Source organism: Leucopleurus acutus (genome assembly GCF_964270905.1).
Source record: "Leucopleurus acutus genome assembly, chromosome: 14".
Classification (NCBI taxonomy): Eukaryota; Metazoa; Chordata; class Mammalia; order Artiodactyla; family Delphinidae; genus Leucopleurus; species Leucopleurus acutus.
Genome location: NC_139156.1, coordinates 31877912 through 31903366, shown reverse-complemented (window position 1 = coordinate 31903366; position 25455 = coordinate 31877912). Strand labels below are relative to the sequence as shown.

The window sequence follows — 25455 nt, the reverse complement described above, 5'->3', positions numbered from 1 at the left end:
ATTCAGAATTGCCCCCACTGCATAGCTCCGGCGGGAGGGGGGCATAATCCACAGTGCAGGCCACATGAATGGCGGGTCGTGGAGTTGAGTAGGGCACCACGCCTGTTTGAGAGATGATGAGTTTCCCTACTGCTGGCCAATCTGAGGTGGAATTTGTTACAAGCAGCTGAAGATATTCAGACAACCTGTACAAACCTAGGGGACAGTGTTGAAATTCTTGGGTCCCACCAGGGAGGAATATGCATTTTTAACAAGTACCCCAAGTGATTCTGATGCTCCCCAAAGCAGAAGAACCACTGCTTTAATGGAATGTAAGAGACGCAGTGCAGGGCCAGGCACACAGGCAAACTCTGTCAGTCCAAAATGGACTAACCAGAGAAACGCTGGCCCGCCTTCCTATTTCCTGTGCAAAGCTACTGCAGAAAGAACAAAGGAGGCAAGAGAGGGGAGGACGAGTTGTCAACCAAACCTTACCTCTTCCCACGAAAGGCTGCTCGGCACAGTTTCAGGGAAATGTCTGCTACCATTCTGCCAGAACCCTCTCCTGTGACAATCCGCCTCTCTTGGTTTCCTCTGCAGCAGCAGCTGGAGCCATTACCTGGATCTTCTTTCAGTGCCAAGCACAGCACACAGCACAGCGGCTCACGGCCACACAGCCCGTCATCCTCGCTCTCCCAGTGGCCCTTTCAACTTTATTAAAGGTCATCTTCCTGGCCTGGCCATCTCTTATCATGCACGGACCACCCCCTGTGGCACCAGGAAACTTCAAGGGAAGCTGGATTTATTAGAAGATAAAAGAAGGAGCTGGCTGAGACACCAGGCTGATTCCTGAAAGTATTGTTTCCTAAATGTCAGAGGTGCAGTGTCCTTAGGGGTTGGACCCTAACCCCCCTCCTTCCAAGGGGGAAACCAAGACCAAAGAGGGGGTGGGACTTGGGGCTCCATTCACACAGCTCTTCCTCTTCAGCATCAGTCAGTCATGGCAATGGTAATGGGTGGAGTGGGGACAGAGACCGCTTAGTGTGGGAAAAAAAAAAAAAGACTGACGGGAGGGGCAGGCACTAATTTAGAGAGACCTTTGAGGATACCAGTTGCCTAGATAAACCACGAAGGCCACGGGCAGCGAAGAACATCTCACCTACCCTTTTTCATGTTAGGATCCTTGAGGCTAATTAATCTGGGCTTCTTTTTTCAGTTAATAAATACCTGAGTGGCTGTTAAATGCAGAGCACTACACCAGGGGTTGAAGTGACAGGAGAAGGGTTCCAGAGCTGAGGAGAACGTGAAGGACCTCAGTGTACCAGTGAAGATAAGGCAAATACTTACAGTAGAAAGTAAAAAGCAAGTCCCATTAGGGGAAGTGTCTTCAGAAAGCCTCGCCAACTCCCCCACGCTCAACAGTAAACAGGCATCCGTCTCCCTGTGCTTCCCCACGAGCTGAGCAATGATGCTGCTGCGATCTGCAGCTACGATACTGAACTGCAATCGCCTGTTCATTCATCTGTCTCTCTCTGTCTCTGACAACAAGGGACTCATCATCTGGTTCATCTCTAGCACAGGTCCTGGCACAAGGAAGCACTTGGTAAAGGCTGCTTCACGAAATGGATAAATGGATGGATGGATGGATGGATGGATGGATGGGTGGACGGACAATGGATGGGTAAGTGGAGGCACAGGGATGCCAAAGAGTTCTGGCCAGGGAATCAGGGAAGGATTCATGAGGGGCTGAGGTATGTGAGCTGGATCTTGAAGCATTTGGGCAACTGGAGATGAAGAGAGGACCCATTTCATCCAAAGTGCCTAACACCATCTTAGGCATAAAGCTGGTGCTTAATAAATGCTTCCTGGATGAGTTTACTGCGGAACTGGCTTTCCTAGTGAAGGAAGCTGGCTTCATTTCCCACAGCCTTTTGTTTTTCCCTAGGTAAACAGAAGCAACTCTTAAACAGCAGTTAAATTGATAAACCAAGGGAAAGGTCACTGCCTCCCAGTCTCTACAAACACTCCTATCCAAAGACTCCAATCCAAAGTTTAACAGAATGAGGAAACTCCATTTCTACTGATAAGGAGTTTTCCAGGACATACTGTTAAGTGACAAAGGCAATGTATATCACCTCCCTTATGTATCCGTCTGCATATAGAAATATTGGAAGGACTACATAAGAGACTAAAAAGAAATAATAATCTTTAGGGGAATCTAATCTTTAGGGGAATAAATCATTTATCACGTAAACTGGGATACTTCTGAGCATGAAAGAAGGTGTTACTGATAATTCACTGGGACAGAGAACGTAAACTAGGACTGTCGTGGGCAACTGGAATGTATGTTCAGCCCACCTAATGGGGACCAGGTTGGGGGAGGAAGGGAAGTGGACACAGCAGGGGTGAGAATGAAAATTTTCAATGCACACATTTTCACAGTGTTTTGATTTCTGAACCATGTGTATGTAGCAACCATTTAAAAATGTAATCACCTTTTTAATGGGGGGAAAAAGGCTAAAGAATTTAGCCTTCCAAGTCGCTTGGACAAAGGAAGCTCATGCGGGGGCACCATCGAACAGCCACCCTGTAAAGCACCCCTAGATTAAATGAAATCATTGCTCACAGCACAACCATCTTGCAGCAGACAAGAAAACAACCCTGAGAGAAGAGAGCCACGCATGGCCTAAAAAGGCTTTGACTCCTTGTGAGGCCAGCTGAGATGGGGAACACTGGGGGAATATAAACAGTGTGACAGACAAAAAGCAGTTCAGGTTTTACACAATCATGGCAACAAAGTGAGATTGATTCGGGACTGAATTAAGCTCTTTATATTGTTTCTACTTAAAAAGGAAATGTATTGACTACAGTCCTCCTCACAGATTTATCTTCCCTGACATCAGGCACATTCATAAGCTATTTTAAATTCCAAGGAACAATGCTGTGAATACCAGTCTGTTGCACCAGAATGTTTTAGAGGCTGGGAAGAAGCTTCTCTGACTTTTAATTGCTCAGGAAACGGGCGCAACGTAGATTTTCTTACCAGTCCTAACTTCCAGTTAGAAAACCGCTTATCCAGGATGCAGGTCTCCCTTTGGAAGAGCCGCTTTGGAGTAATCTTAGGGACCATGTGTGGTGTCACTTCGGCTTTTCGTCTCTTTTGTAACCATCTCCTCCTTTCAGGTGTCATCACAACTCCTCAGGCTCAGGCCTAAATTACCTGGACTCGAGGTGTCTCTTCCCCAGCCTCCAGGCTCCACCAAGTACCATGGGCACTGACCTCCCCAAGGCCCGCCTGAACGCGTCCCACCCAGGGCTCCCCACAGCCTTTAGGATACCAGGACCGTATGACTATCATCCAGACAGGGACACTTGGTGAAAGGGGGCTCTATTAATAATCGCACTGGGGCAACAGGCAAAGCCACCCTGGGAAACTGGAAGGTGAGGTCATCAACTATAGGATAAATAAGCTTGAATTCAAGACTGCCCACCCTCTGGCCTCAACTCATCTTTCCAGTCTTTCTGCATCCTGCATGGTCCAATCCCAAAGGACCTGCAGTTACCCAGCATGCCCTGGGCTTTGCTATCCCTGTGCATTTGCTCACACCATTTCTTCCCCTGCTCTACCCCACCCCTGGCCAGAGCCCCATCTATGTAGGTCTAACTTCTACACTTCCTCCAAAATCCAAGTCAAATGATGCCATTCTTTACTGCATTCATTCAACAAATATTTACTGACTGCTCATTATGTGTTAGGCACATAGTGAAGAAGACTGAAAAAATTCCACCTCTTCTGGAACTTTGGTGTGTGTGTGTGTGTGTACACAATTGTGATAGCAGGTACTAAGGATGGACACCGGGCAATATGCTGGAGGCCACCCTGTTAAGGTTTTGTATAGACACACCTACAGCCCCACAAGGCTGTGGGCTCCTTGAAGGCTATGCCCAAGAGACCCATCTTAGAGCCCTGCTGGACCCATCACACACCCCTAGATACAGCAGGCACTCAACAAACATTTGCTGAGTAAAGAATTAATATTAAAGAAGTTTACTTATTTAGTCTGGAGACAGTTTCCTAACAAGGAGTTCCAAATTCTCCACGAATCTGTATGGGATCAAAGGGGAACCTGAATTTCCACCAACCTTAGAGAAACATCCCACATCCGACAGCTGTGCCTCTCATTCCACACTGATACTGCAAGGGAGCTAAGGTCACCCTGGTTCAATACTCCACTGTTTCTCCAGAGGTTAACTGACTCACCCAAGTCCTGCAATGTGCAGATAAAACTGCTCAGAGAAGCTTAAGTAAAGGCCATGGGTCCCTGGTCTTTCCCAGATGTGTTTGCAGTTCTGCCCTAAGTGGCCCTGGGCAGACGAGAGTTAGATTAAACAGTAACTAGTAACAAAGGAGTCTGGCAAGCGGCGCGGTCACATCCAAGTGCATCTGCAACATGTGCACCCCTTTCTCAGACATATCGATGGCGAGTAGTCGTAGCAATAATTTAATAAAAGCATTTTATGAAGGAAAAAAATAGACAATTAGCTGGATCTGAGTTCTTATTTCAATTACACCCAGAGAAACAGCTGAATGGGTTCTCAGCGGCCCGGACTGGACCCCACCCACCTCTCACTTGCTGCGGCTCATCCGCAGCCCTGGGCCACCCTGGCCTGTCAGCCTTGCTGGAATGTTTCCTCACGGCCTGCACCCACCACGCCGGCCCCTCAGGGCTCAGTCAGTGAGGAATCCAAACTGCAAACATCCATTAAGGTACAACACAAGTCCCTGGAGGTAAGGGAACAACTCAGGTGGGCTTTCCAGATGGCTTTCCACTAGCCCTGTGCCTGAGGTGAAGGTACAAGGTCAGGGGTTCTCAACCTCAGCCCACTGACATCTGGCGTGGGATAACGCTTGGTTGTGGGGTTGTCCTGCATTGTCAGATGTGCAGGAGCAGGCTGGCCTCCACCCACCAGATGCCAGTGGCACCCCCTACACTGTGACAAGCAAAATAACTCCAGACATTGCCAAATGTTCTGTAGGGGTAAAACTGCCTCGGCTGAGAACCATGGCTAAAGGGCGCCCCCCTGCCAAAATGTGCTATTCTATACATACCCAAATGCTCAAGGCATCTGGAACTCCCAGTCCTATAAAACACCTTAGGGGTTAAAGGCAGAGCTTTTGATCAGACGGATCATGGTTGGAGTCCTGGCTCTACCTCTTACTAACTCTGCAACGTGAGGTAGGTCACTTAGCCTCTTTAAGCCTCAGTTCCTTCACCTGTAAAATGGGAACAATAAAACAGCACCTATCTCATGGGGAGGCCGTGGCAGTTACATAAAATGATGCGTAAAGATTGCCTGACACAGTGAGGATTCAATAAATGTTAGTGATTATTTACAGGCCTGGAAAATTCCTTTTAGCCAAGCCTAGAGTTTAGTCTTCTATTTCTGTGGCTTCTGATCTTCCCCCTCCTTCCTATGCCCTTTCCACCTGTTAAATGCCTTTGGTCTCAACCTTTGGTCTTAAGGAATCTTTCCTGCAGGTTCAAAGGCATCTGAGGTTAAAGTGAGGGAAAGAAAACACATACATGCACACACACACACACACACACACACACACACACACACACACAGAACCTTTCAGCTCCAACCCTACCCAGACCAGCTCTCCAGACAAAGGCTTCCATTGTTGTCTAAAAACAAACTTTTCCACAGGGAGGCTTTAAGAGAGCCATAAAAATCTCAAAGTCTCCAGATTCTAGTTCTCATCACCATCCTGCCCCTGACCTTGGCATATCCCTTCACTTTCGGGGCCTCAGTTTCCTAATCTGTAAAATGAGGGATTGAGACCCTGATGAGCTCCAAGACACTGCGCTGTACTGGAATGCTGCAGCACGGAGGGCAGCTGGACCACACTTTAAGTAAGTGCTTAACTATAAGGGTCATAAAGACAAATCATTCCCCTTTTTCCCTACATTGCCCTGAGAGCCAGTAGAACATAGTATCTGCAGAATACAGAAATGGGTCTGTGTTGCCATTGGAGTCAGAGGCCTGAGTAAAGTGAAACCCTGCACTGCTGAGACCTTAGGCAAATTAGTTCATCTCTCTAATCCTGTTGCCTTATCTGTAAAATGAGATAATAGAGGCAGAAATGATGTAAAGATTATGAGACAAAGATCATGAAACCAGTCGGCACAGAGCTGGTGTACACACTAGGTATTCAAAAAACATGTGCCTGGGGCTTCCCTGGTGGCGCAGTGGTTAAGAATCCGCCTGCCGATGCAGGGGACACGGGTTCGAGCCCTGGTCTGGGAAGATTCCACGTGCTGCGGAGCAACTAAGCCCGTGTGCCACAACTACTGAGCCTGCGCTCTAGAGACCGTGATCCACAACTACTGAGCCCGTGTGCCACAACTACTGAAGCCCACGCACCTACAGCCCGTGCTCCACAACAAGAGAAGCCACCGCAATGAGAAGCCTGCGCACCGCAACAAAGAGTAGCCCCTGCTCGCTGCAACTAGAGAAAGCCCGCGCGCAGCAACGAAGACCCAATGCAGCCAAACATAAATAAATAAATAAATTTATTTTAAAAAAAAACAAAAAACATGTGCCTTCCTTTCTGGACTCTCCATCTGAAGTCTTATACTGTAACTCCATGTCAATCTCCTCTTCTGGAAAGTCCTTCCTTCTCTCCTTTCCCAAGGCTCTGTCCAAGCCCTCCTCTGTCAGGAAGGCTTCTCTGCACAGACTCTGTTCCTAAAGGTCCAAGGCCAGAGTCTCCCAAAGGCTGGCTTGGGGAGTGGGGTGGGAGGGGCAGGTGGAGAGAAGGAGGGGCAGGAGTTCACTAACAACCAGTTCCCTGCCCAGAGAATTTCCTTTTTGTGAATCCAGGACGATTAACCCCTCCCCTGCTCCACCCCCGAATGGAGTGGTGACCTCAACACTGTCCAGGCTTGGCCGTTATACACTCCTTATGTCAGAGTCTCATAAGCACCCTGAGAGGGCAGGTGAGTCTGGATGGTCCTCTCCCCACAACTTCTCATCCAACCTGGTCACCCAGAGCCCCTCCCCCACCCCCGCTGCCCGCTCCAGGAAGACAAAAACCTGCGGTTTCTTCTCTCTTCTCTGTGGGGCGGCCTCACAAATTCACAGATCTCCAGACCAGACCCTTCCCCTTGTCCAAACCCTAGGACTGAAATGACTCTGCTGTCTGAGATGAGCTGGAACCACAGGGTAGAGGTGCCTACTGACCAAAAAAAAAAAGCACAGGAGATCAGGGAATTGGCCCAAGATCTCTCAGCTAGTTCAGAGTCAGGGCTGGGTTAGAACAGGGGTCTCTGGGCTCTCTAGACACATGAAGCCTCTGCCCACACCCTCCTTCTCACCAGCCAGGTCCCCTGCTGTCCCAAGCATCACCATCCTCCCAGGCGGGGAAGCCCACAGTCACCTCCACCTCTCCCCTTGCCTCGTGTCTCCTTCTTATCACCAAGACCAGTAACTCTTCAGTGATAAGGGGCCACTGTCTGGCCCCTATCACCTTGGGACAAGGACAGCAAGCCTTTTTCATGCCACTCTCCCATTCAACAACCTGCCACGGCTCCTCTGTCCCACTGGATCAAACCTCTCCTGCCCTACACGCCCGACCCCCAGGCACCGCCTTCACCAGCTCCGGCCCACCTGGACTTATCCTGCTCCCCTACACGCCCCTAACCCTCTCTCATGGATGTTCTCCTCTCAGCTCTCTCCCCAGACTCTGGCCCATATCACTTCCCTCCTTGGCAAGTCTTCCCTCCCCGGCTTTCTCCCTATCCTGTTGCCCTTCAAGCCCCCCTCTCCAGACTTGAGGGCCTCAGGCCGGCATCCTCCTGGCCCCTGTTGTCACCACGCTTCTGAGCTATCTGAGCTTTATCTCCTCACCAAACCACAAAGGGCCACCCAACAACCTGGCTACATTCCTTCCAGCTCCAGCCTCAGCCTGGCATTCACTCCACAAACATTATCCGAGTGCCTCTAAGGTGCCAGAAAGTGCTTGTCCTCGTTCTTGAAACCCTCCTTACCCTTCAAGGCACCGCTGAGACACCACCTGCTCTGTGACTCCCTCCCCTATCCACCTTCCCCCTCCACCCCCAGGAGTCTTCCTATCTTCACCTTAGGATCTCCTAGTTGTCCTCGAGCCCATGTGCCACTCCCCCCAACCCGTGTTCTCCCTAAGATCCAGACCTTCTCTTCCTTACTCCTGGCTGGGCCCCGTACGATACCCATACCAAGAAGATGCCCAGTGAACAGCCTTCACAGGGAACTGAAGCATAATCTGTCCAGCAGGCCAGTCTGGGCTCCTGGGTGGCCTCAAGCTCCATTCATCCAAGTGACCTCTTACTGTTCCCCCAAGATTGGATTTGGGCCCAGAATGAGTCAAATGACCTCTTATCATTCTTCCAAAATTAGGCTTTCCTCTTTAATTACACCTTATCTAGCCACACTATGTAGATTCCAATTACATAATTACTTCAAGCCCTGGGACTTAAAAAGAAAGAAGCGTGTAGGATTACACAGGTAAGTGAACACATCAAATATGCATACTCACATATACCATGAGCCACTTTCTTGTTCATATACAACTTTTTGTTTGTTTGTTTGGCGGTACACAGGCCTCTCACTGTTGTGGCCTCTCCCGTTGCGGAGCACAGGCTCCGCACGCGCAGGCTCAGCGGCCATGGCTCACGGGCCCAGCCGCTCCGCGGCATGTGGGATCTTCCCGGACCGGGGCACGAACCTGCGTCCCCTGCATCGGCAGGCGGACTCTCAACCACTGCGCCACCAGGGAAGCCCCATATATAACTTTCTAACCCAGAAAATATAGCCCACAGGGGGTGGGGCTGGGGTGTCTAAATCACATTAAGGTAAAAATCTCCCCGGGTAGATGAAGGAGAATGTCATGGAGAAGCCAAACCCTGACAGGGGTTCTGAAAGAGGCTGGAAATCAGTCCCCAGCTCTCTCCCCTTCCCCTCCTGCAATGAAGAGAAGGGGGCGGTGTGGCCTTCGGCATGGGAGATTTTTGGAAGCATAGCTAGGCCTGAGCCCTCCTAAGCAAAATGCCCGCCCTCTCCTGAACTCCAGGTTCTCTCTCTCTCCTAAGGCACATTTGCACAGCTCTAGTAGGAGACCCCACTAGACTGTGTCCACCCTGCAGACAGGGGCCCCGTCTCACCCATTTTGGTATTCCCAATTCTCAGTCCCCCCCCACACCAGGAGAGGCATCCAGCAGGCCCTCCTCCTGTCTTATACTCCAGCCTTATTGAAGCCTCTGCCCTTCTCACGCCACCCTGCCTTCAGCAGGAACGCCCTCCTCCGGGCTGGGTCCAGCTCCCCTCCTGTGTGGCCCCCACGGCCCCCTGTACTTGCCCTAACTTACCGCTCATCACGCTTGGCATAAAAACTCTTCCACGTGCCTCTCTCTCCCTTCGGACCAGTGGTCACCAAACTTTTTGATCATACCTTCCTATCAGTAAAATCGCTTTGAGCATATTTACTGATAATGATAAAATCTGGACTACTATCAATATAAATAGGAAAGCTACATCTTTCTTCTATTTGAGTTAAAGAATAAATAGAACTTTAACTGATAATGTTTTCTCTCGGCCTCTCAATAGCGACCTTGAGAACTCACCCACCGCTCTAGGCCAGGAATTCTGTGAGGACAGAAGGAGTTTGATTCCCTCTGTATTCCCAGAATCTGGGACAGACCTGAAAACTTAGTAAATGAATTCATTTGCTCCACACACAGGGAGCACCTCCTGTGGGCCAGGCACATGCTAGGTAGGCACTGGGCATAGAACGCCTGGCTGCTTGCCTCACGGATCCTACAGACTGTTGGGTAGGCAGACAAACAGGACTGGCCAAACAAGTGTACCAAAGCGGCTGACACAAACGCTGTGCAGAATGCTCTGTCCAAAACCAAGGAATCAGGACAGCCTCAAACACGGGGGTTTAATCTGCTCTGGGGGGTCCGAGAAGGCTTCCCCAGGAATATGCTGCTTCAGCTGAGACCTGAAGGATGAGCAGAGCTAACTAGGTGAGGGAGGAAAGAGTACTCCAGGCTAAGGAAGCTGCATGGACAGAAGTCCTGAGGCTGGACAGAGAAGCCTAAGTGTCACGGACTAACAGAGGCCAATAAAACAAAATGAATGAACAAGCTCCAAGTTCCTCTCCTCCCCTTTACTCCTCTCTACTTATCAAAACAGACTGCCCCCCAGTTCCTGCCTCTGAAGGGGTCACTCAGCCCTGCTACATGCCCAGCCACCGAGCCAAGCAAAGCAGGTGGGCTCTCTTGCCTCCCAGCCAGTCCTGCCAGTGGCAGGCTCCCCCCCGCCTCCCCCCAACTCCCCCACCCCTCCTCTGCTTCTTAGGAGCCCAAAAGCCACAGGAAGCCACTCCTGAAAACCATGCATGTTGCCATGGGCACCACCAATCAAAGGCTCCTGGGCAGTTTAATTTTTTAAAGAGAGTGTTAAATATTTTACATCTTCTAACAGCATGGCTTCTTCCTTGCCTACAATAGAAGGAAAGCCCTATACTCCTTGAACTAAGGATTTATGCAAAATAAACGCCAATCTGCAAGACAGTCCAAGGAGGTGCGTACCCACGGTCAAGGGCATCCTCTGGGTGCCCAGGTGTATGTTCCTTGTGAGAGCAACCTGGACACTCCAGAACCACAGCCACAAAACCTCTTCCCTACTGGAGCTCTTTTGACCCCAAGAAGGGAAAATTATTTACAATGATGCTTCAGGTGAGTGTTTAAATAGCCCATGACTTTAATAATTAAAGATAAAACCAAGACTGCAGGCTGGCGGGCTGTGGAGCCTCCTGCTGCAGCAGCTGTCTCGAAGAGGAGCCGTATCTTCTATCAGTGCCCAGGCATGACTAACATTTCCCAGGTCCTAGGGGGGTCCTCGCCCCCTCACACCTGCCGGTGCTGGCTCACTAATGCACCAGGTCCAACTAAAGGCCCCACAAAGCAAAAGTGAAATAGTCCTAAAAGGCCTGAGGCCGTCTTGGCCCAGGCTCATGGGCCTGGCAGCCTAATCTTTAGCAACCACCACAAAACCCTGCGGAGGCCCTGGGCTCCCTCAAGTCCCAGCTTTCTCCAGCTACTCTATTTTCTGTCCCTGTTGGGATTTTGCTTTCTCTGGAGCCTGATTCATTCTGTCCTGCTTAAAGCAGCCCAGCTCCTACTTTTGCCTTGACTCCTCCCTTGAGATCCCTGGCCCGCTCTCAAGCCCACTACCCGGGCCACTGGGGCAGCAACTCGTATCTCCCCAATCCAATTCCAGCCTTTCTTACCTCATCCCTGCCTTCCAGATCCTGCCTGCTGTGCGCACTGTCTATAAAGAGAGGCCCAAGCACAGACGGGTCAGCAGTATGTATGCTAGAGCAGCCTTGCAAAGACCCCCTAATAGCGACGTACCGTGAAAATGTTCCCATTTTCTCTCCTGTTAGTTTGTTATCAGCAGCTACAACCCCTGACCATCATTCTGTGTTTGTGGGAAGCAGTCACCCAACACTGGATCTACACTGACTAAAGACCAACTCTGAGTGGAGAACAACCTGCAAATGAACTGTCTATTTATTTACACATCGGACAAGGGAACTGCTCACGTGCACAGCCTCCTGGTTCCATACACATTCCAGGGATTGGCAGTGACTGTCAGGATTTCACATGGTATGTCCTAGTGACTTCATACTGGGAGACCAAGCTGAAAGGTGGGCCTGCGGGCAGGTGTTAATAATCGATGTATAAGGCATGATACAAACGAGTAATGAGTTTCCGCGTCCCCACCCATTTCTATTACAACTGCCATGAGCTAGAACATCCCCACGATGCTGAAAAGTCAAGGCCCAAATGGGAATGAGATCGGCAGAGCAAGGTATAGGTTATAAGGTAAGGTAGTCAGTATTCCTGCTCACTGGTATTGGAACTCAGGCAGCACTTTTACGGCACGTTGAGAATCCAGGTTGCCAGGAACAGACTGCTCACAGGTCATTCCTTGGTCGATCATTACTACACGCCTGACTTCTCAGGTCCACCGCTGGCCTTTCTCTACTACCTGCCACATGGGTTATGCATGTCTAGCGTGTCCTCACTACCCCCACGCCCCACATACTTTGTCACACTATAACCTTCCTACTCAAAACCCAAAACAAACTTGAACGCCTGCCAGGGAAGAGCCCAGCCCTCAGGGTGTTAATGAGGAAATAAACTCCAGGAGGGCGGGGCCTATGTCTACATTGCTCACCAGCATTTGTTTAACAAGTGAAATGAGACTGTGGTTATTGAAGCACTTCTTAAACAAAAGTTCCACGTGCAGGCAGGGATTCACCTCTCAAACGGGGCACCATCCCGTCCCTGGGGCTGACAGCAGAGCTCTCTTTCTCTTCACCCAGCAAAATGGGCACCTCTGGAACACGAAGCTACATTACATGGACCTGCTTGCAGGACTGAGCGATCGTGGGAATGCAAATCACCAAGGGATAGAAACCGCTAAGAAAAGACCAGGATCCCTTCTCTCTGCTGCACTTCTCTGGCACATCCCTCTGCTCCACAGGGGTAATGGCAAACATCTCTGACCTCATCCTTCCAAGGTGGAGATGTCAGGGGTGGGGGGGAGAGGGGAGGAATGTTTGGGGACCAGAGAAATGGCTGTGGGTAGAGGCAGACCAGGAGGAAGGAGACATCAAAAGGATTCTTGTTCCGAGTACCAGTCACCAGTACTGGAGCTGGGACGGCTTCAGGAACACACTGGCATTTTCACATCAGCTCACGTGACCGAAGCAGCCCCCGGCTTAGACGTACTCAGTTATGTGTCCCTCTCCAGGTGGTCAGTCAGCTCTACAAACACAGCTTTGCCTGCCAATGTTTTTTCCACTCCATGGTCTCCTGTTTGAAAACGCCCCCTTGACTCTGCCAATAACTTCAGTCCCCTTCTCATTCTCAATACAGCAACCAGCATTACTGAGGGATTACTACGTGTCAGGCACAGCTCTAAAGACTTACACAGTCCTGTGATGTAGGCACTACTGTTTTCTCCACTTTATAGGTGAGGCAACTGAGGTACAGACTAGAAACTTGCCTGAGGGAGCAGCAGAGCCAGGATGGGGGCCCAAGCAGCCTGAGCGCAGAGACCACACGCCTCGTCACTGCTCCCCGACCTCACTTCCGAGAGAGAAGAGCCGAGCTCCAAGGTAAGAGATCTGCTCCCAGCTCAGGCCCATCCAGCCACAGGACCTTAAACAAATGGCTTTTCTGTGCCTCAGCTGCCTCGACTGTGAAACAAGGCTGATCACGGACGCCTGGTCTAGAAACAGAGACTCTTAGCTCTGTAGTCCAGCGTCTCCTAAGAGAACATCCTGAGGTGATGGAAAGGTTCTCTCTCTGTGCTGTCCATGGGGCAGCTGCTAGTGTCGTGTAGCTATGGAGCACTTGAAATGTGGCTAGTGTGACCGAGAAACTGAATTTTAAACTGTATTTCACTTTAATTAATTTAAACTTACATAGTCACATGTGGCTAGTGGCTACCATACTGGAAAGTTCAACTCTAGTCTATAAATTCCAGGATGGCAGGTGCCACTTCTCTTTGGTCACTGCTATATTCGCAGAGCCCAGCATAGACCCCAGCCTATGGTTGGAGCTCAGTTAACTATTTGTTGAACAAATCAAAAGCAAAGGACTTTCCAGGTGCTCTAATATGACTTCATTGACACCCAAGCATTGATTCTTCAGGTTCCCTGCCCAGTGGACATCTAACCTCAGCTTGCCCAGGAGCTCAGGCCTCCCAAAGCAGTAAGAGAGGGAGCACCTCTCAAGATGAAAAGCTATGGAGACAAATCTTCTAAAAGTTCTACGGAGCTAAACTATCTCCCTGAAATTTCTACTTACTAGTCCTGGCACGCTAGCTCACAGGTCTGGGAAAAACAAAATAAGTTATGAAACAGCCCTTAAACATTTTTTTTTTCCTTTTTTGCGGTACGCGGGCCTCTCACTGTCGCGGCCTCTCCCGTTGCGGAGCACAGGCTCCGGACGCGCAGGCTCAGCGGCCATGGCTCATGGGCCCAGCCGTTCCGCGGCATGTGGGATCTTCCCAGACCGGGGCACGAACCCGTGTCCCCGGCATCGGCAGGCGGACTCTCAACCACTGCGCCACCAGGGAAGCCCCCTTAAACATTTTTTTAAGATTTTTTTTAACGTGGACCATTTTTTTAAAAAGTCTTTTATTGAATTTGTTACAATATTGCTTCTCTTTTATGTTTTGGTTTTTAGGCATAAGGGATCTTAGCTCCCCAACCAGGGACTGAACCCGAACCCCTGCATTGGAAGGTGAAGTCTTAACCACTGGACCGCCAGGGAAGTCCCAGCACTTAAACGTTTTTAAATACAGGATTATATCTGTAAGTCACTTTCTCAGTTAGTATGAGTCCAATCCTAGTTCACTGTAAGGCTGGTTAAACAACTACATGACTGAGATCTGCATGTGGGGAACAATCCTCCAGTGTCAGGGTTGTGGCCCAGGACTGCTATCTCTGCTGACTTAATGTATTCAGTCCCCCCCTCCGCACCTCCATAAGTGAGCCGCGGCGTATACAGCTAGACTCCCAACGAGCGAGGCCCTATTCTCCAAGCAAGGTTTGGGGATCCTGGCAGAGCAACTCACGTTTTTGTGTCTCCTTGATGTATTCTTTCTAAGTGCAAAAATCTAAGTTTCCACACATCTCCTATGAGCTGAGGACTGTGGCAGACCCAGGAGATACAAAGAGAGCTATAACGTAAGCCTTCACCAGGGGCCCATATCCAGAAAGGGTAAGAGGTGCAATCTGCAGAGTATTACCCCGTGCAAGTTACTGAAGGACGATCAGGAGAAAGACATACAAACCAAACACCATCAACTCAGTGTGACACATGCCATAACAGACACATGTACAAAATACTGAACTAAAGAGATACCCAGAGGGACCCTGCGCCGTGCCTTGCACACAGCAGGCACTCAGGGCAGTGAAATGAATCAAATCTTGACGAACAGCCCCTTTAAAGGCTGAGGAAACCACAACTCAGATGGGTTAAGTGACTTCTCAAGGTGACCCAAGTTGTTAGTGATGGGGCTGGAGGTGGCACCTGGATCTCATCACTTTCCAGCCCAACAGTCTATAATCCATCTCACGGCACTTCTTATCCGACCCTTCAGGGGGAGAGTGGCAGGGTCTGCCCACTGCTTGTTATTACATCCATCTCAGAATAAACAATGGATTTATTTCTGGACAACTGTATGTTGGGGATTCTTGAAAATCTGAGGAGCTGCTGTATGTATACCATCTTAGAAACATGCGTCCAATCATTTAACAAACATTTCTTGGGAATATACTATATATCAGGCACCTGTTTAAAGGCTTGGATAAAGAGATGAAACGAACTTCTGGTCAGATCAGAACAGCCACATTTATCTCTGCTCTCTCCCAGAACCCCACGAAAAGGCAGCAGAGGAATCTGTTTTTTAATGGAAAGGAGACGATGGCTGATGAGATATGTTAACAGAATTCTGGAAGAGACAGAGCCGATTGCCATGCGGTCGCTGATTCGGGTTTCTGCTTCATCTGTTCTGCTGAGTGCAAGTAGGGGAGAAAACCACTGAACAAATGGTGACTTATGTCACAGGAACAGGAGAAGGCTCAGGAATGGGGGGCACCAAGGACTGCGAGGGGAGAAGCAGGACGGGACTAGAAAGAGGGGAGCCTGCAGAAAGTTGGCGAAAGGAGCAAAAAGATGCCAGGGTCTCTCCTGCAATCTGCTCAGTCTGGTGACCTCCCTCCCTCAGCCGGCAAGAGGTGGAGGTTCACTGTTTAGGCAACTACACCAGAGACTCTCTGGATTCAGACACAGTTGAGGGAGAGACACAGCTGAGGGAGGTAGGGAGAGGGGGGGCAACTTTCCGAAAACAGATGGACTGAGTGAAAATCTGCATACCAGACAGGGTACCCAGCCTCCTTCCCCATCAAGGCTCCCAGGAGGAGCAACAAACAGGCTATTACACCCCCAGGCACACTCCTCTCCGGGAAAACCCAACATTCCCAGAGAAAAGATCTATATGCACTGATTTCTAGGTGTCCTCAGTGGAAGAAAGGGAGGCTCTCTAATGAATCACTGTACCACGAGGTTCACAAGCCCCTTTCCTGTTGCACAGGTGCCCAATCAGCATTTTGGTCTCCACTCTTAAAATATAAATGGACAGTCAAGGATCAGCATGCATGGAAGGATGGTTCCAATGGGAAATACAGTAACCAAAAGAAGCAGAAAAAAGGGACTTGGAGGAAACAAAGACAATGCAGGGGAAGCAGAAAAACACCAAAAAACGAAATACAACACATATAAGTGAGTTTACTGCACCCATGAAGCAAGAACAAGATGGTATTCAAAACAAAAAAAGAAAAATGAGCCTTCAGAGAACTAGCAAATTCTAGAAAGTAAAGCATGCAAAAATGTTGCAAGCAAAACCATGAAAGCATAAATTAAAAATTCAAAAGGGTTATTAAGGATAAAGCTGAAGATGTCTCTCAAAAGTAAAACAAGGGCTTCCCTGATGGTGCAGTGGTTGAGAATCCATTTGCCAATGCAGGGGACCAGGGTTCGAGCCCTGGTCTGGGTGGATCCCACATGCCGCGGAGCAACTAAGCCCGTGCACCACAACTACTGAGCCTGTGCTCTAGAGCCCGTGATCCACAACTACTGAGTTCACGTGCTGCAACTACTGAGGCCCGCGCGCCTGGAGCCCGTGCTCCACAGCAAAAGAAGCCACAGCAATGAGAAGCCTGCGCACCGCGATGAGGAGTGGCCCCTGCTCTCCACAACTAGAGAAAGCCCGCACACAGCAACAAAGACCCAACACAGCCAAAAATAAATAAAATAAATAAATTTATAATAATAAAAAGAAAAAGTAAAGCAAAATGGAAAACAATAAAAGATTTTAAAATTACAAACTTGACCCAGGATGTCCAACATCCAAGTAATAGGAGTTCCAAAGACAAAACACAAGAAAAGGGGAGAAAATGAAATTAACAGAGAAAAATATAAGAAAATGTCCCCAAACTGAAGAATTTGAGTCTTCAGATCAAGGAGCCAGCATGATAATTTTTAAAGCAAGAACAATCCAAATACAGGGAAAGAAAGAGGATCCTAAAACTTTCCGCAAGAAAAATGCAGGTTACCCGTAAATGATCAAGAATCAGAATAGCATCCAAATTCTGACATCAATATTGGAACCTAGAAGACAGCGGAGCAATGCCTTCAAACCTAAGGGCAAATGGCTTTCAATCTAAAATTCTAGACAAATCAAACCACCAATCAAGTGTGAATGTATAATAGAACAGCTCAGACATGCAAATGTGAGGTGATCAAGTTGTACAGACCCTCTCTCAGAAACTCCTGAGGAATAAATCAAGAAATAGGAAACAGAGGATCCAACCCAGAGCAAGGTGAGGGAACCCCCATGATGAGTCATGCCCCAGGCCTAGAGGTCAATCAGCAGGGAATAAAGGTGAGGGATGGAGGCCTCTGGGAGGGAGGTCTCCAAGGACAAAAAGACTGTAGTGAAATAAAAAGGAACTTGTGTTATGAAACAGAGATATTTTAAAATGCCATCAGAAACACTGGGAATTAGTAATAAGTACAAAGGAAACTAAATAGGAAAAAAAAAGCAATTATTAACTCAAAAACATGAGACATACCAGAAAGGAAATTTCATTACAGTACAACTATAAGGCTCAGCCATGAACACTATTTACACAGTCAAAATAATATAAGTATTGACTATCGTTGTAACCAAAAACTGTGACATAATCACACTGGGAGGACATGAAGGAAGGGAAGTATGTGAGGAGAGGAGGAGTGAAAAGGGGAATAAGGGCTCCTCTAGTCCATAGCAGGACAATAGCCATATCAAGAGAAACAGCTAAAAGGGTTGGAAGTGACTATGGTAGACAGAATAATGGTCCCTCAAAGATGAAGATGCCCATACCCTAATCCCTGAACCCATAAGCATGGTACATGGCAAAGGGGAATTAAGGTTGCAAATGGAATTAAGGCTGCTAACCAAATGAACTTAAAACAGGGAGATTATCCCAGATTATCCAGGTGAGCCCAAAGTAATTACAAGGGTCCTTAAAAGTGGAAGAGGGACGGAGAAGGGAGTCAGGAAGATGTGACTATGGTAGAAGGTCAGTGATGCATGGGAGGACTCAACCGGCCATTGCCGGCTTTGAAGATGTTGGAAGGGGGACATGAGCCAAGGAATGCAGGCGGCCTCCAGAAAGGGGAAGACGCACGGAAGAGAATGCAGCCCTGCTACCATCTTGATTTTAGCCCAGTGAGACCCTTTTCAGACTTCTAACCCACAGAACTGTAATTTAAATTTGTGCTGCTTAAAGCTACTACATTGGTGGTAATTTGTTCCTGCAGCAACAGAAAATCGTGTTCCGTGACTAACCCTGGGGAGTGGATCACCAGGATGAGGAGGGCTGACACAGCTTTCTTTATAAGGCTTGCAGTGTTATTTGACTTTTAAAACTATATATATATATGGGCTTCCCTGGTGGCGCAGTCGTTGAGAGTCCGCCTGCTGATGCAGGGGACACAGGTTCGTGCCCTGGTCCAGGAAGATCCCACATGCCGCGGAGCGGCTGCGCCCGTGAGCCATGGCCACTGAGCCTGCGCGTCCAGAGCCTGTGCTCCACAAAGGGAGAGACCACAACAGTGAGAGGCCCGCGTACCGCAAAAAAAAAAAGAGCTGAAACAAATTCTCTCTTGCCAGATCTCACAATCTGGTAGAGAAGACAGGGAAACAGCTACTGCTGAAAGGCAAACACAGGAAGAAAACACCTCTTTGAGACATGAAGGCGTCTGAAAGGAGTAGAAGTCAGCCGGGCAAAGGAGAAACAGGCCTTCCGGGGAGTGGACAAAGACCAGGGGGACGTGTAAGAGTTCTGAATGACGGGACATCAGTGGGTCTGGCAGAGTCAGCAGGAAAGCGTGAGTGGGCAGGTCCCAGCACCACAGGTGTGACACCTGCCCCACTGCTGGCTTCTCTGGCTGGGGTCTGGGACCTGCTGTGCATATTTAGGGCGGGCATGGACAAGCAAGGACCCCAGACGAACACAGCATTTTCCTGGACCATCAACTGTAGTCAACAGTAAAGCATTTTAAATACTTTTATACTAAAACCAGAACAGATGTATTACAGAATACAAAACTCACATGAATTTTTTTTTAAATATTTATTTATTTATTTATTTATTTTGGCTGCACTGGGTCTTGGTTGAGGCATGTGGGATCTAGCTTCCCGACCAGGGATTGAACCCAGGCCCCCTGCAATAGGGAGCACAGAGTTTTACCCACTGGACCACCAACGAAGTCCCCTCACGTGAATTTTTAACATAAAAACTGGAGACTTCAAGGCAACTTCTTGTTTGAGAGGCCCACTTTAGACACTAAACTATCTGCTGACCACTGAGCATCAAGACTCAGGCTTCTCTATAATTAATACGAGTCAGAAGAAAGGTTAAAACACCATAGCATGCATCCATCAAAGCACCCGGGACTTCATAACAGCAACCTGTCAGTGGCTGCCTGCACTCCCTGTGTCACACAAGATGTCCCTTGGGTCCCAACACGAATGGGAAAGTTGAGAAGCATCTCATTCTTTTCCAAAGGGGTCTGGGTCCTACTACTGCTGGATGAGTTAGATCTGCCTGGGGAAATAAAGAAAAACCACCACACTGAACTTTTCCTACATGTCCTCTCTTGTCTCCCTCCCACCCACACTCTAAGCATTACCAGGATCACTGATAAAACCTCAGCTCCCCCATCAGCACCTCCAACCCCTTACAGTACAGGCCCCTGTTAAAGAATACGCTGCAGACACTCTTTCCATGGAAGGAAGTCAAGAAATAGGGCACATCTCTTGGGAGAGGGTGTCCCTTGTGTCCACAAACAAGGGGGAAACTTTTTCTATTGTTGTAGCTGGTTTTGTTATAAAAACAATAATATCCACGTGACAGTGAGCTGGGAAATTTTTTTTTCTGTAAAGAGCCACTACTGACCACAGAAGAGGAGCAGAGGAAAAAAAAAAAATCAATGGAAGGCCACACAGAAGTAAAAAGCAATTTAATTGGGTTGGGTTTGTTTGTTTTTTGTGTGTAAAACACATATACACACATTCAAAAAAGTGAACTCAACTGATTTCAAATTAAGAACAGAGAGGATGAGATTTTAATAACACAATAAATATATTAAAATACACTACAGAGCTATGTTATTGACAGTAAATAAAAGATGGAGGAGGAGGGGCTTCCCTGGTGGCGCAGTGGTTGAGAGTCCGCCTGCCGATGCAGGGGACACGGGTTTGTGCCCCGGTCCGGGAAGATCCCACATGCCGCGGAGCGGATGGGCCCATAAGCCATGGCCGCTGAGCCTGCGCGTCCAGAGCCTGTGCTCTGCGACGGGAGAGGCCACAGCAGTGAGAGGCCCGCGTACCGCAAAAAAAAAAAAAAAAAAAGATGGAGGAGGAGGTCAAAGAAAAAGGTATAATAGTAGGAGAGAAAAAGAAAGGTAGAGCGGGGGGTGTGGGAAAAGAAGGATGGGAAGACAGCAAGATACAGGGACAGACAGACAGACAGGAGTAACCATACACAAAAAGAGGGAACAACTAAAGGATCCACAGAAAGACTTCCTAGGCCAAAGTAAATTACACTGTACATGGCCAGCTGTAGGCTCGGGCCATAGACTTCAAAGTATTATCACCTTTTATCCTTGCCTTTGAATGGTTACTAATGTGGTTAACCACTGTTCACAGCTCTTTAACTGCTCATTTAAACATTCTGAGGCTTAGCTCAGGTCATAGGCCGGAAGCTCCCTCCATATGAGCTACGGTTCAGTAAATCAGTCACCTCCAATATCTCCTCTGAAAAGGAAGTACAAGAGACACTATCACACAAGTCGCTATCTCATAAAATGTACAAAGCACCAATGAGAGTCAGTGGAGAAAATGCTGTTTGAATTGAAAAAAAAATTCCATGGAAAAATTTTTTTAGTTTTAAATTAAAAAAACAAAACAAAACTGGAACTTCAGCAGAATGGGTTCCCACCTCAGCATTCTCCAGCATCACTCCCGGCACATCTGACTTTCCACGTGTTCAAGTTCTGCCTGCCCCACTGGCTCCAAAGGCCTGAGTTGGCCCTGAAACTAAATCAGCCTCTACCACACACTGCAATCTGAGGGTCAACAGAGAGATCCCAAGAGACTCCAAGTCAGTCCCAACCCTGGCCTGGACTCCGTTCACCCATCCCAACCCGTGTCTAAGCCAAGCCTCTCCTTACTTACTTCACTCTAAGGGCTGTAGAAATCTGCTATTTCACAGCTGATAAAGCCTCCCCCTTCCAGCTCCATCCCTTTTTCCTCCAAGCCTGGTGTCTGTTTTCCCCTTCCTCATCTGACCTGCCCCCAACCTCCTACCTGGTCTGTTTCCCCAGCCTCTCCCTTCTACTGCCCCTAATTTCTCCTTTCTTTTCTCTACCGCATCTTAGTATCATTTCTCTCAGAGGAAGAGGGGATTTAAGAGGTGTATCTAGAACAAGACCTAAAATCTATCCACCTGGGATTTTTGCCCAGCTCTGCATCTTGCTAGCTGTGTGACCTTGAACAAATGGCTGAGCCACCCAACCCCTCAAATTCCTCAGTGAGGGGGGCTGAACCTGGCAATCACAGAGGTCTCTTCCAACTCTCAGGTTCTAAACATCTAAACATTCACCTGTATAACCATAAATAAATCAGTGAGTTAAACATACACAGGGAGAGAGAATGAACTATAGAAACTCCCTTTCCTCAGCATTCTGTCACCCCACCTGGTCTCCCAACCAACCACCCACACTGAGGGGCTGTGTCTCACTCTGGGCTGTTCTAGCTCTAAATTATTTAGATACAGCAAAACCTTACCAATCACACTAATCAAGGAACAGATGCATCTGAATCCAACAGAAGGCTGAGTCCTGGAATGTTTCTTTCGTGCCATCGAGTAATACTGTGAATTTAACATCAGCTTAGCAAAGACTCTAGAAATGCCATCACAAACTGTCTTGTGAATCTAAGAACAGTAATGCTGTCGGGAACCCTGGAAAACAATCTACCCCAAAGCCCTCCACTTTCCCAACAAGGACACAGGCCCAGAGAGCGGAAGCCACTAGCCCAAAGCCCAAAGCAGGTTGGAGCCTGGATCAAAGCCAGCTGTCCTGCTTTTGGTCCAGAGGACCTCCACCAAAGCTTTGTGATACCATCCGTTTCCTTTTTCAAGAGACAGATTAAATCCCAAATTACCAGGGAGTGCCCTCTACAGCAAATCTATTTGCAAGTCCAGGGGAGGGGCCAGAGCTAAGTTTGGATGGCCAGATGACTACTAATGCTGCCTAATACAAGCTCTCTTTCCTGAACCCTGCCCATTCATTCTCTGCAAAGAAAACCCCAGACTGCTATCTATATGGGACTGTATTTTGGAGAGGGGAGAAAGGGAGAGTGGCACAGTTCTTTGTTCTGCCAGTAAGAAGCATCTGCTAGTCCTTTCCCACAACTCCTACCTCACCTCCCAATATTCCCAGTACCTTCGGAAAAGTTCACAGAAACTCGCCAACTAGAATAAAAGAAAGCAGGAGGTAACAGGAGGAAAGGGCCAACAGCAGGTGAGTGTCAAACGGACGGACGGTGACAATACCCTCCCAGCTCTTCGTCCTAAGGGGAAGAAAGCATTTCTTTTCAGTTGCTAATACCCTGCGGGGAAGTCACCCGAGCTAGTTCAACTCAGTGCCCTCCAGCAGAGGAATGAGCTCTCTGCAACCCCTGGAGAACTAACCCTTTCCTAACCATCCACTCTAACAGTGCCCAGGGCAGAGGTACCAAAAGACCAACCCTCCCCTCCCCTCCCCTACCCTCAGGCCAAGAGCCTGAAACATCAGAGCTTGAATGGCAAGGAGCTATTTAAGGCAGCATCAAGAGGGTGGGGCAGAAAATTGCTGGCAGCATCCTCCTCTCCACCGCTCCCTCACAGCCAACACACACACACACACACAAACACACACACACACACACACACACACCTCTTGCTCCACACACACCCATCAACCTCACCTGTCTCTAAGGGCTGGAGATCTGGAGTCCCCAAATGTCCAGCATATGTTTTCTGTAATTGAGGCTGCTGTCCCCATCTGCTGCCCACCCCACTCTTAATCCACTCCGTTCTCTTCAATCACAACCCAGCCACCTTTCCAGTCAAAAACACAAAACTGAATCTAGAGAAGCTCACAAACCAAGGAGGGGGGCATGGAGACAAGCCCTCCCTGGCCTTCACTTAGGAGAGAAAAAGGGCGCAAGGGGTGGGGGGCGGGGGGCGGGGGGTGATGTCAGAGGCCTGACATGCCAGACAGGCTCCATGATATCTCTAAATGAACCTCCCTCCTATTGACGGTGAAATCAATTCCGGCGATTTCAGCAGGTCGGCCCTGTGACAGGAAGGGTATCCCAGCGCTCAGTTTAAAACAAAAAATCCAAAGGCTCAGCCAGAACATGCTGGGAAAATCCAGGGTCTGGATAAAACGAGCAACGCTCAGTGGGATCCTTTCTGCCTTTATGTAGCAATGTAATAGCGTAATAAATTCTGTCTGCCTGAAGAAAGCATGCACTGGTGAATTTCAAAGCCATCTTACGACAGCGGATGCACGGGGATGCAGAATTCGACAGCACATTCCCCTGTGAATAAAACGTAATGATTTCAAGCCTCTTTCCCCCTCTATCTTGAATGGCGCTAGCGCTTATCAAGGAAGCCACCTCGGAAAGAAGCCAGAGGAGAGCCGGGGATGCCCGGGGAATTCGGAGAAAGGAGTTGCTTTCTGTTCATCTCGGTGAGGAGCTGGCTAGCAAGAAGCTGCCAGTCACTGAGGGATGAAGGAGCATGGGCAGATGAGCAGGCACCGGCGTCCCCGGACACGGACACACACACACAAACGTACCCGCTCATTCTGGCGGGTCCTAGGCCAGACCGGTAGTCCGTGCTGCCCTCCCGCCTTCCTCTCCTCCAGAGGGATGCTGATGAATGAACACACCTGAGATGCCTCCATCCTGCCGCTCGCTCCCTCCTTCCTCCTCTGGCTACTGCAGAGGAGCCTCTCCTCGGTAGTTTCACTTTACAGCGCAAACCCACGCGGGCTTTGATGTCTCCTCCACCCACCCATATTGCAGCCAGCCTGAAGCAGGCGGACATTCTCTCCTAGCAGAGGCCATGATCGCACGTACCCCCACCCACCAATAAAAACAAACAAAAAATAAAAAAGACAAAAACCTGGAATCCTCCAAAACCCCCGCATCCTGGGGAACTTTCCCTTAAAGACTGGGGATCCACCAAGCAGGCAGGAAGGAGGGTTCCGCCGAGGGGGACCACGGTGTTCCCCTTGACCACGGGGGATGCTCTGGGGGAGGGGGTCCCTCAAGTCCTTCCAACAGCTGGCCCTTTAAACGCGCCTCCTCCGAGCGTGGAACAAAGGCGCCGCCCGCGGGGGCCGGGCCGGCGCACGCCCCCGGCGCCGGCGCTGACAATCAGGCGAGCGCGGGCTGAGGGGCCGCTGGCGCGGGCTTACCTTGCGGGTCTCCGGGCGGGCGGGCCAGCTGCGCGCCTCCTGCCCAACTCGCACTACACTCTGCAGTTGGCCCCGCTCTGTTTTTCTGGGACTCGGCGCTGACTTCACCGACACTCCGCGGCCGGCCAATGAGCTGCGGCGGCCGCCCCCTCATTAGCATGCGTCTGGAACCATCCACTCCGGCGGCGCCTGGGAGGTGGGCGGTGCTAGGGGGCGGTGCCGGACCCGGCAGTGACAGGAAGGGGCGTGTGCGCCAATGGGAGGCGATGAAGTGCCCCGCCGCCCCGCCCCGCAGCATTGTGAGCCCGGCGCGCGGGCCCGCGGATCTCCCGTCGAGAACGTGCGCGCGGTCCCAGTAACCCTTTCTGTCCCGGCCGGCCTCGGGCTGGGCGGGAGGCTGGCCCGGCGCGCCCTCTGATCTTTCTGAGGGGTCGCCCACGGGGAGCTGGGAAGGAATCTTAGGCATAAAAAAAACAGCTAACCTGTCTTGAGTACATATAACTTACTCAACTCCTGTGCCCCAGTTTGCTCATCTTTAAAATGGTATAATAACCAGTACCTATTTCGCAGGACAGGACATAGAGAAGATTAATATAGTTAACGTATGTAAAGCATTTAGATCGGTGCCTGGCCGTCGCGCTATATAAATGTTTACTACTATCATTATTATACTGTATGTCAGCCAGTATGCTTAATACTTCTTAGTTTTTCTCTCTTTTGATCCTCATAGTCTTTTAAGATAGTCACTATTACTAATCCATATTTT

General features: G+C 49.3%; 1 protein-coding gene across 3 annotated transcripts in view; it reads right to left on the bottom strand.

Moving 5' to 3' along the window:
* SORBS1 (sorbin and SH3 domain containing 1) overlaps positions 1–24792 on the bottom strand; it is a 239490-nt gene extending 214698 nt beyond the window's left edge. For 2 of the 3 annotated variants that reach the window (XM_082854125.1, XM_082854126.1), the window contains exon 1: positions 24690–24779. The gene's annotated coding sequence lies outside the window, so the exon portion shown is untranslated. Of the gene's footprint in view, positions 1–24689 lie in introns of all 3 variants that reach the window. The other variant, XM_082854122.1, reaches the window with a different exon arrangement.
* Between the last annotated feature and the right edge of the window lie 663 nt (positions 24793–25455).